Source organism: Ictidomys tridecemlineatus, chromosome 1 (assembly GCF_052094955.1).
Source record: "Ictidomys tridecemlineatus isolate mIctTri1 chromosome 1, mIctTri1.hap1, whole genome shotgun sequence".
NCBI classification, from domain to species: domain Eukaryota; kingdom Metazoa; phylum Chordata; class Mammalia; order Rodentia; family Sciuridae; genus Ictidomys; species Ictidomys tridecemlineatus.
In genome coordinates this window covers 210,507,058-210,517,816 of record NC_135477.1, presented here as the reverse complement: position 1 = coordinate 210,517,816, position 10,759 = coordinate 210,507,058, and the positions used below count along the sequence as shown (strand labels likewise).

General features: G+C 38.0%; 1 long non-coding RNA gene across 1 annotated transcript; it reads right to left on the bottom strand.

Moving 5' to 3' along the window:
* Positions 1-3,712: 3,712 nt before the first annotated feature.
* Positions 3,713-9,461, bottom strand: LOC120885445 (uncharacterized). The gene is made up of 2 exons (XR_013425913.1): positions 9,258-9,461; positions 3,713-3,944 (listed from the first exon to the last, which is right to left on the bottom strand). It is a non-coding gene; the product is annotated as an uncharacterized LOC120885445 (long non-coding RNA).
* Between the last annotated feature and the right edge of the window lie 1,298 nt (positions 9,462-10,759).

Below are 10,759 nucleotides of genomic sequence, written 5' to 3'. Positions count from 1 at the left end.
TACATTTGATTCAAGTAGATTATGAACTCCCATTTTTACCCCGTATACAGATTGCAGAATCACATCGGTTACACATCCACTTTTTTACATACTGACATGCTAGTGTATGTTGTATTCTGCTGCCTTTCCAATCCTCTACTATCGCCCCTCCCCTCCCCTCCCCTCCCCTCCTATCTTCTCTCTCTACCTCCTCTACTGTAATTCATTTCTCTCTCTTGTTTTTTTCCCCCTTTCCCCTCACTTCTTCTTATATGTAATTTTGTATAACAATGAGGGTCTCCTTCCATTACCATGCAATTTCCCTTCTCTCTCCCTTTCCCTTCCACCTCTCCTCCCTGTTTAATGGTGATCTTCTCGTGCTAAGTGAAGCCAGCCAATCCCTAAAAAACAAATGCCAAATGTCTTCTTTGGTATAAGGAGGGCAACTAAGAGCAGAGCAGGGAGGAAGAGCATGAGAAGAAGATCTATTGACTTCTGCTAAACAAAGGAGAGGCAGTTTGAATGTGTCTCGGGAAAGGAATAGGATGTGAGATCTCACTGCTATTGAATTGGCCCCCTCTCTTCTGTGTTTACACAGTAGTAGAATTCCAAATGGTGGCTGGCAAAGCTGAGGAAGAAAAGTTGAAACAAAGGCAGCTTCCTGCTGCAGAGACTCAGGTGGCACTTCTCCAATGAAGCACTCATGGATCCTTAAATCCTATGGACATTGAATGAAACATCACTCTAAACAGACCAGCCATCCTGGAGTACCTAAGAGAGGAGTCTCTTGAAGTGGCAGCAACCAGATCAAAATTTATCAAAGTGACATGTGTCACCTTTCTCACCTGTGACCTGCCTCCCCTAGAGAGGCAGATTTGGAATCCCTCTGAAGTCAACAATTACTTCAGGCAGCATCATTCCACACATCCACACTTCTTTGGTGAAGAAGAAAGGATAAGAGAGAGAGAGAGAGAGAGAGAGAGAGAGAGAGAGAGAGAGAGAGATGCCTAGATTTCTTGCTACTTCTGAACTCGAAATAAATGAATTGGTTATCCAGTATCTGTGATGCCAGCAGTTTGCTTCACTAGGATAAACACAATTTGCCTTTCTTTAGTTTTATTTGAGCAAATTATAACTCTAAAATAACTGTTTTACAAATTGATTCCTACATTTGGTGTTGACATTATGTAGGTGTTAACACAGCAGTCAAGAAGCTATTGAGGCTGAATATGTGGATTTTAATTGAGTTTACTCTTTTTCATTGTGATGCAGAGGTTGAGGCAACAAAGCAGGTGGTTTTGAAGTGATTTATTTCCATTTTAATGAATAAGCAGCTAGAGTTCAAAACTCAAGAAATTTTTAAAAGGAAAAAGAAGAAAAAGAAGATGGAGCAGGAGAAAGAAGGGGAATGAGAAGGAAGAAGAAAAAGAAAAATAGGCGGAAGTAGTAGCTAGAAGAGAGATACAGAAACCATGAAGGAAAAGTATTTTCAAAAATGCATGCAGGCTATCTTTTGAAAGGTAGGTGAAGAGAGTGATATTGTTAAGAAGAGACATATTTTCCCAAGTAAACCAGTGAGGATCTTGGGGTTCCCAGAGGAGGACTCAGTAGATTGGTGTGGATTTCTTGGTGAATACACATTAGAATGAGAATTTCTTAATCATCTGGACACAGAGGAGCTGCCACAAGCCAGAGATTGACGATGAAAAGAAAGATTGAAGTTCTCATTCTCCTAAACCAGACCTGTGGGTAGCTGTCTCAGTAAGATGGTGACATCTCTGGGTAGGGAGGTTTGCTTACAGTCCCCCGAACATCACTAGCACTCACTAAATATTAAAAAACACAAATGCTGGGATCACTAAAAATATCTAGCTGTTTCTCTTCAAATTTGGGTTGAACTTCCTTTCGCAATATGAACTATGCTCCTGCCAATTTTAAAGTTTACAGCTCCAGCTGTTAGGGAGTTATGTAAGAGCAAAAATGATCAAAGGACCTCACGAGTGGAAAATGCATTTCCCCCGGGTTGCATAACTCCCCGAATGGAGTGGGCAATGCAAAAAGCAATTGAAACATCAGCTGCCCACTCCTCCTGCCTCTCACTGCTACCTCTCGACAGGGGAAGTAGAGGGGAGGAATTCACCTTGGAAGAAAAACAAAGGACAGGAGAAGTGTTGTTGGACTCAAATTTAATATGCAAGCATTTTTCAAAAGTAACTTGCAAGTTACTAAAATGGTTTAAAGCAAAAAAAAAACCCAATTCCTCTCAACTATCTGACACTTTCCCTAAAAAGATAAACTCAGTACATTAAAAAATATAGTTCACTATATCCAGCATAATGCTCCATGTCATTACTTTCTGAGTGTCTCTCCTATCGGCCTTTTAGCCCTTGCAGGGTGGGGAACTTATCTTTTTGGTTTGCCTCCCTAGTTCCCAGTATATAATAAGATTGAATAAATACCAAATATGTGAATATAGATTACAGAAAACATGACTTTAGCCAGAAATAGATAGATAGATGATAGATAGATAGATAGATAGATAGAGAAAGAGAGAGAGAGAGAGAGAGAGAGAGATAGTAGGGAGGTTTGCTTACAGTCACTGAACATCATAGCACTCACTAAATGTTCGAAAAACACAAATGCTGGGATCACTAAAAATATCTAACTGTTTCTCTTCAAATTTGGGTTGAACTAAATGTTAAAAACTATACATATGTGTGTGTGGGGGGGGGGGTGGGTGTGAGACTAACTATCTGCATAAGCCTAAACATGATGCAATGACTTTGGTTAAAGAGAAGACTGATAAGAGCCAAACAGTTGTTATCTTACCAATTTTCCCATGAGCTGCTTTCTCCTTAGAAGCCCCATCACACTGTCACCTTTATTGACATAAAACTCTGCCAGATTCTAACTTGTCAATAGCTCTTTATCTGATTGAATATATCTCCAACATCAATTTCATTCACATCATCAAATACTTTATATTTTTAAAACTTATATTATTGATTTTTTCCATTGTTTTCTCGTTATATTTTCAGCTTTTTTACAATATCAATTGGTCTACAAAGAAAGAAACTATGAAACACTTACATTGAGATCATGAGTGAAGGTAAATGTTGCAGTTAAACACAGAGAAGAATGTTGAAGTAGGTCGGTTTATTTTACAAATGGTCAATTGATTAGTTTTGGTGTTATGATAGCTTGCTTCTCTCTGAAACCCTGTCCCTGTGAGGTCTTGAATGATGAGTTCTTAGGTGACAAGAACTTCATCCTTTAGTTTTATCTTTAATAGTGCTACAACATGGCCTTATTGAGATAGATACTTGGTAAATTTTGACTGAGTGAGTGATTGATTGAGTGAGTGAAGGAAGAGATGAATAGTCACTGTAGGATTTATATCTTAACAAGAAAACCACACACAACAATTACTAATCTCAGTTAAATAGATAAACATGATACCAGAGATGTAAATGAGTTGAAACTTAGATCCAATGTATCCATCAAAGACAAAATCAATTTATCAGAGTTCATGATGAAAATGTACAGGATCTCACTAGGTCCATCCCTAAGTAAAGCCTTCAAATAATATGATTTACAAAAGTAATAACATTTGTAATAATAATTGGCACCTATCCTGCTGTGTTGTACCAGAGCCTTTGTACACATTATGTGCATGATTCTTATGACAAGGAGCCCCAAGGGATCTACAAAGCTATAGGATAAGCATAGTTAATTGTGTCTGGGCAAATTTTTATTTAAAGATTTGGGAGGAAGGATTTTTCATATTATTTTTATCTTAAAAACAAACAGATTTTCAGTAGAATACAAACCGGCCATACATTTTTACAATAAAGCTCCAATTTTCCAAGATATTTTACTTCGTGAAAGATCTTGGTGCTTTGTCTGCAGTGAGTACGCCGCCATGGATCCTTTAGATCACCCAGACACACATTGATTCTTCTCACCTGTTAGAAATACATCAGTGGGAAATTCTTGAACACTTCACATTATGTTCACCACTTCCCCTCAACAACACTGACACATGCATTATTGTCCTTGTTTTGCACATGAAGCAACAGAGTCCCAGAGAAGTTACAAATGAAAGCCCACACACTTATTCGTATCTAAATCCTGCTTTTCCTTAAACTACATTGTCTGGGAAGCAAATGGTCCTTCTTGTTCCCATCACCTTCTCTCTTTCTTCCTTTCGACTAAACCTTCTCTCTACACTATTTCGTTACCTAGATTTCTTAGAGGAAATCTAGGTAATAAAATAGTGGTGGTTTGTCTTCACATTTTGGGATCCCCCAGGCTGTGTGAATTCAGGATAGCTAACTGCTTTACAACAGAGAACTACTAAGATAAGGCAATGCTTACCTAGAGAATTGAATTGCTCTTTAGTGGAATTTTCAACTCCCTTAAGACAATCTGGGCAATGCACTGTTTGTCGGTGCCCCTTCCTCTGCTCACAACACACTTGTTCATTCAATTTCAGAATGTCAGGCCAGTCCTTTCTTAAAAGGATGGCTAACAAAGGCATCCATGAAGTGTCATCACTGCCTACATTCCCAACTGTCCAGTGGGGTTGGGTAGGGAGCAGCTGCAGGGGAGGGGTCTGCTAGCAGCTTCTGTGGAAGCACCCTACTGCCTCATTCAGTCACCATCTTCAGGCCCACTTGAAGTAGACACTCTTTCAATCACCAGAATAAAATAAAAAGGAATGGATGATACCCTTAAATGGTAAGAAGGGGGGGTTTTGCCCAGAAGGAAAACTGAGATCCATTTCTAGAACTTGTGGCAGTTGATCATCACAGTATCCAACAAAACAGAAAAATAACCCTGCTCCAACATCTCTCTGACCCAGAATCATTATCTTAGGAAGCCAGTCTGTCTGTCATTTGGCTCTTCTAAAACACAGGAATTTATAGTTTGAAAACAGTCTCAGAATCCCCAGGATTGGCCTAGCACTCCAATTTGTGGATAAACCACAATGGGACATAATATTCTTTCCTGCTAGTCTCCTATATTATTCTGGTTTGAATATGCCCATACTTGTGGTTTCTATTTCTGCCTTAGTTTTGCTTCCTAAACTTCAGAAGATCTGGTTATTCTCTCTCTCCTTCTCTCTCTCCCTCTCTGCCCCTGCCCCTCTATTTTACTTGATACAATTAGAGAATTGCAGGAACCAGAAGCCAGAGGCATTATCTGATCAGTTAACCAGGACTTTCTAAGAAAAACATGATAAAATTTTGTAATCTAGATGTTTGTCAATATAAACACACATGCAAGACTCTAGGCTAAGGCTGCATCAAATTACAGTTTGTAAGAGAAACTAGGAAAAGAAAGTGAACTAATAAATAGCAAACAGTATGTGGTTCTGACTACATGACAGTTACCCTCCTGAGTGTTTTGGATAATCCTATCTGAGAACTCATTGCAGGCTTGAACTATTATTACCCTGTATTTACAGATGAGAAAGTTGAGGCAAAAAGAACTCAAGTAATTTGCTCAATACATAATTAATGGAAGAGGCAGAATTTGAACCCAGGCATTTAAACTTCCAAGTTTATGGTTTTAACCACTCTGTGTGGCTGGTTGCCTTTCTAATAAATGGTGAGGCTTTATTTACTTATCCATCCCAGCCTACATCCTCTATTTCCTTTGAGCATTTTTTTTCTTTCCATCCCCCTATATTTGCCCCAACATGAAATAAGATCTTCTTAAACAAATTACTTATAGTAAATTTTGCAAGTTGTTTATCATTTATTCAGCAGCTAGAGAACACTTCCTTTGGTAAATACTTGAAAATGGAAATAAGATTTTCTTAATAACAATACACACAGAAGCTGGGAATGTAGCTTAGAAGCAGAGCACTTGCCTAACATGCATGAGCTCTGGGTTCAATCCCTATCACCACCAAAAAGAAGAAGAAAGAAAAGAAAAAGCCACACACATTTTTTTTTCCTACAATGTGTCTCAGAAGAATATATCATCAGAAGGTTGGTTTAAAACACACACACACACACACACACACACACACACACAAGAAAACAAGACTCTCCTGTGCTTTTACTCTCTGGGTTGCAACAGTACCCCTCAGGTCTTGTCATTATCAGTTCTCTTTGCCATTTCATGAACTTTAGTCCAATCTATATAGGTTCTTTATGGCTGGACTTGGCAGAAATTCTGTTATCCACATCAACCATCCACTGGGCTACAGCTTGTTCTTTATTTTACTCACTGATCTGTAGTGGTTTTTAAAGGAATTTTTTTTTTATTACTGTGATATGGTTATTTAAGATTAGGCTTTTGTGCTTCTCATCTTATCCAAAACAGCTCTGCCATTTCCATTCTAGCCTATCCTGTTCCTATAAAGAGGAGATCAGACATGGAGGCTAATTTTCCTCTCTGACTAGATTGGCAGCTTCTGAAAGGCTAGAACCTAAGATATGTGAATGTATTTGCCTGCAGTGTCTAAGAGTACCTGGCATGCACTGGTATTCTGATTAAATTCTGGTTAAATGAATGAAACAACCAATACACCAATCCTTTCCCCTAATTTGGTCCTTTTCTTATACCAAATTTGAAGTCAACATCCCTCTTCCAATATACCCAAGAATTCTTTTCCAGGGTATGTTGCATTATTAAATATAAATTTAGATAAGAAGGAGTAGATAGTGTAAGTCACATACCTTTCTTACACTTTTTTTTTTTTAAATGGCCTGTCCTCTGATGGGCAAGTGGAGATTGATTATATTATTTTATAAGCTTTCATGCATGTTTGAAAATTTCCATATTAACTTCTTTTTTTAATCTGCCCACACAATTGTTCAGTTTAATTAGAAAAATAGTATTTTAGAGGAAGTGGTAGTATTAAAGAGTCTACTTAAATCTTCTGAGTGTAATTGCAAACGAAGATTTCTGAGTGTAATTGCAAACGAAGATATTTCTATTTGTTTCATACATATTGGGGGTATTGCTTTAAAAGCAATCCAGTTAGAGAGCTTTTGAAAGTTTTTTTTAGTTTGAATCTGGATGTCTTCTTTGGAAATATTATTTATTTTTTATCTTTCTTATGGGATGCCTTGTCTTTCTTACCCCAACTTTCAAGATGCCAAAGGAACTTATGTTGTAATGCTGATATTTTCTGAGGACTTAAGTATAAAATAGTACTAGCACAAAAACAAATTGGACACTTTAAGCATTTATAATGATTCTGCATGTATGTATGATATGAATATATAGGTAGACAAATTTTTATAACAAGAGATGGTCCCATTTAAGGGAAATGAGAAAATGTTGGCTCTAGTCACTAAAATACCCAAACATTGATGGTTTAGATACCTGCTTCTGACACTGCAATTAGACTCTTCTACAGTTATGCAAATTAGAGGTATTAGCATATTCTTATCTACAGTAATATGTACATTGCAAATAAATTAGACCATTGCAATTATTATTGTAGCATTCATCTTCAGTATACTGGAGTTTTTAAAAATTAAATGACTTATATAAAGTAAGAAAGTACACCTAAGCTAGACTTATTTGGTGTTGTAATTTTTAAAAGAAAATAAGATCTAGCTGAACACATTGGGCAAGGACCGTGACTCAAACATATGCTGTTTGTCCCTGCTGTGAACATTTCTAAGTTCTCTGAAGTCTTAGTATCATACTCAGTTTAATGTGTAAAGATCTTTTTATTCAGAATTTAAATCCTTCAATTTAGAAATACAAAGATTGTTCTTAACATTTCTATGTTAAGTTTTCCTCAAAGATGCAATATCTGAAGAACTGGTCCAAATTCCTAAGGAAGCAACAGCAATTCACTTGTGCTTAAAATTTATTTCCCTCTATTTTTTTTTTTTTTTTTAAAGACCAGTCTGTGGTTGACAGCTCCTGTTGATGATGAAAGTTGAAGAAGTTTCTGGAAGTGAGTAATGGCAGGGTATGTATATGCCTACATAAAAACAAAGACAGTGACATCAAAGACGAGAAGACATCTTAATGATTGGCAACCATGCTAGTGAGATTAACTAAACCTGCATCCAAGATCTGGGCCTTGATAGAGGGTGCATATGAAGTGGACACAGCCAGCTTCAAAAGCAATGAGCTTTGCTTCTCTCTGGAATGAGAGTTTGGCAGAGTTCTGGATCAGGCATCCAGCAATATGAGTAGCTCTTTTGTGAACACTATATATCTTATCTGACTTGAATTGACTCAGAAGAGTTTCTCTAGGAAAGGTTAAAAACTGAGTTAAATATTAAGTTGTTCTTGTTGGGTGAGCCAAATTCAATTAATTTTGGTCAGTATAATCCCAACAAACTAAAATGCTGCAAATGGAACATTCTGAATTCCACTGACCCACTTCAAATGAAAGTATATGCAACTAAAGCCAATGCATTACTAGCTGGGCATAGTTAGAATTGTTTGTTTTCATGTTCCTTTACTACGTGTCTCCATGTTAAACGTATGCTCGATTGTCTTCGTCAACTAGTCCGAGGCTATAATATGGGGAAAGGACATCATTCAACCTTAAGTTCCTGAAGAAGTCCAACCTTTGATCACCAATTCTTTTGGCCATTCACTCTATGTTACCAGATTAAAAATAGGGGTATTTATTTCATTTGGCGTGGATTGGAAAATTAAATCAACATATCACCAAACACAAGCTCTCCAGAAGATGTGGCTCAGGCAGGGATCGAGTGCAGTCCCACAGAAACAATTTTTATGGCACATAAAGTTTTTATTATGCATAAACTCTAAATTTATTTTTAATTTTTTTTTCAAGGTTGTCAGTGGGAGGATTGCTGGCCTACAGCAAATTGCAGATTGTAAAAATCTTTCCACAATGAGGCAACAGCTTTTTCCACAGCGACTGTGGTCCAGGTTCTCACAGCAATGTTCTTAACCACACTGGGTCATGGCCAGGTACCTTGGAGGTTAGACAAATACAGCCAGCTAAGGAAATCCTAAATGATAGCTCTGTCACGATGTCCTTTCCCATTTTCCTCCCAGACACCAAACCATTGGCTTCTTTGCCACTGGACCAGGATGTACCCTTCTGCCCCACTTTTTCGCACAATGGCCAGCATTCTGCATTGCTCTTGACCAACAGTTTGGAGCGTGCTTCCACGGGCTTGGAATCATCTAGAAGGGAGGTTTTCATAACCCCAACTTCCTGTGCAGACTTCACACACACACACACACACACACACACACACACACACACACCAGGACCAGCTCTCCTGGAGTGAGAAAACAACACAAAATACACAAACCTGGTCCTCAAACCTGCCAGCAGCACACTAGTAAAAATCTTCCCTTGTTGTTCTTGGTGGAGGAAACACTTCTGGGATCACTTCTTCTCTACTTGAGGCATGAAGCATCCTCCAAACCCCAAAAATGTAGCCTAGATTCTTTGCAGGCAGTCTCTGGTGAGATCCAGCTAGTTTCTGAAATAAAATATCACTCTCTGAAGATATTAGAAATATTATCTGTTTTTAATTAAGCACACAATTTTATTTCTGTCCAAAGCCTTTTTCTCGCTGCAAAAATTTGTACTCTTGTGGATGAAATACATATATACACTCAAATATTTATCAGATAAGACTTTTTTTGCAACAGATAATGAGTATGTAGCACTTAGGTCGTTTCCAGCCAAGACTTGAAACATTTACAATTAAATTATCTGCTTACGGAATAGAAAAAGCATCCTTAAGGAAGTGAGATTTGAATTCAGCCCTCAAAGAATGGATTCATCCATGACATCTTCAGGAAAATCTTTTCCTTCTCTTACTGAATCTTCCATGGAGAAAGTCTGAGTGTTGCCTAAATTGTAGGGTTCAGTCAGTCACTTGAAGGAGAAGGAAAACAAAGATGCCACAGTTTCACATTCAGAATTCACAACCAGGACTTAACTGCAGCCCCTTGCTTGCGTTTTTACCCACATGCCTTCTAGCAATGGCTTTGAGATCCTGGCAGTTTTGCCAGGAAGATCCACTCCAGGCTTAGGCAAAAGAAGCCAGACAGCACTTTTCTTTTGTATGTGACCTATTTGTGGCCTCTGTTCAAGATAATTGGAATATCAAGTCAATGGAAATGTTATGATTTCTCTTTTCTCTCCTCCCTAAGGTGAAGAGGGTCCCTCATTCTGTTCTGGGAGAGGAGGAAGTTGTAACAAAGAAACTCAAGAATTCTGGACCTGTCTTCTGGCTTTCATGAGTTTATTCCTCTTCTTCTAGAACTGAAACTCATGCTATGTTTACAAATAAATTGCTCTGGCAAAAGTAAACAGACTTTCTATTTATGAACCAGTAACAGAAAAGCAATTAGAATTTAAATATTCCCAAGGAAATGAAGATCCTTGGGCAACAGGACCTCAGAACAACATAGTATGCAGCAAGCCACTGAGTCATACTTTCCAACAATGAAGTTCTTAAGACTCATGTGTAGAGTAATTAGACAAAGGATCATACAGCTCCAGACAATTACAAGAGTGCTGGCTCCCAGGTTCCCATACAACTGTGAGAAAAGGAAGGCATTTGAGCACTTTTCTTCCAAGTGTGCCTCACCAAGGCTGGTTAGCAACTGAGTGGTGCCTTTAAGGCAATACAGAGCAAGGCCATGTCTTGCTCAGGTCCAGAGACCCTTCTTCCTTCTTTTTAGATAGTATGATCTGGAAAGACCTGATATAAACCTTCTGCCAGGATGAAGAAAATTTATGCCAACAGATATTCTTCATTTGGGGTGAGGATTTGGTTATTCATTCTTTGTCTTATAA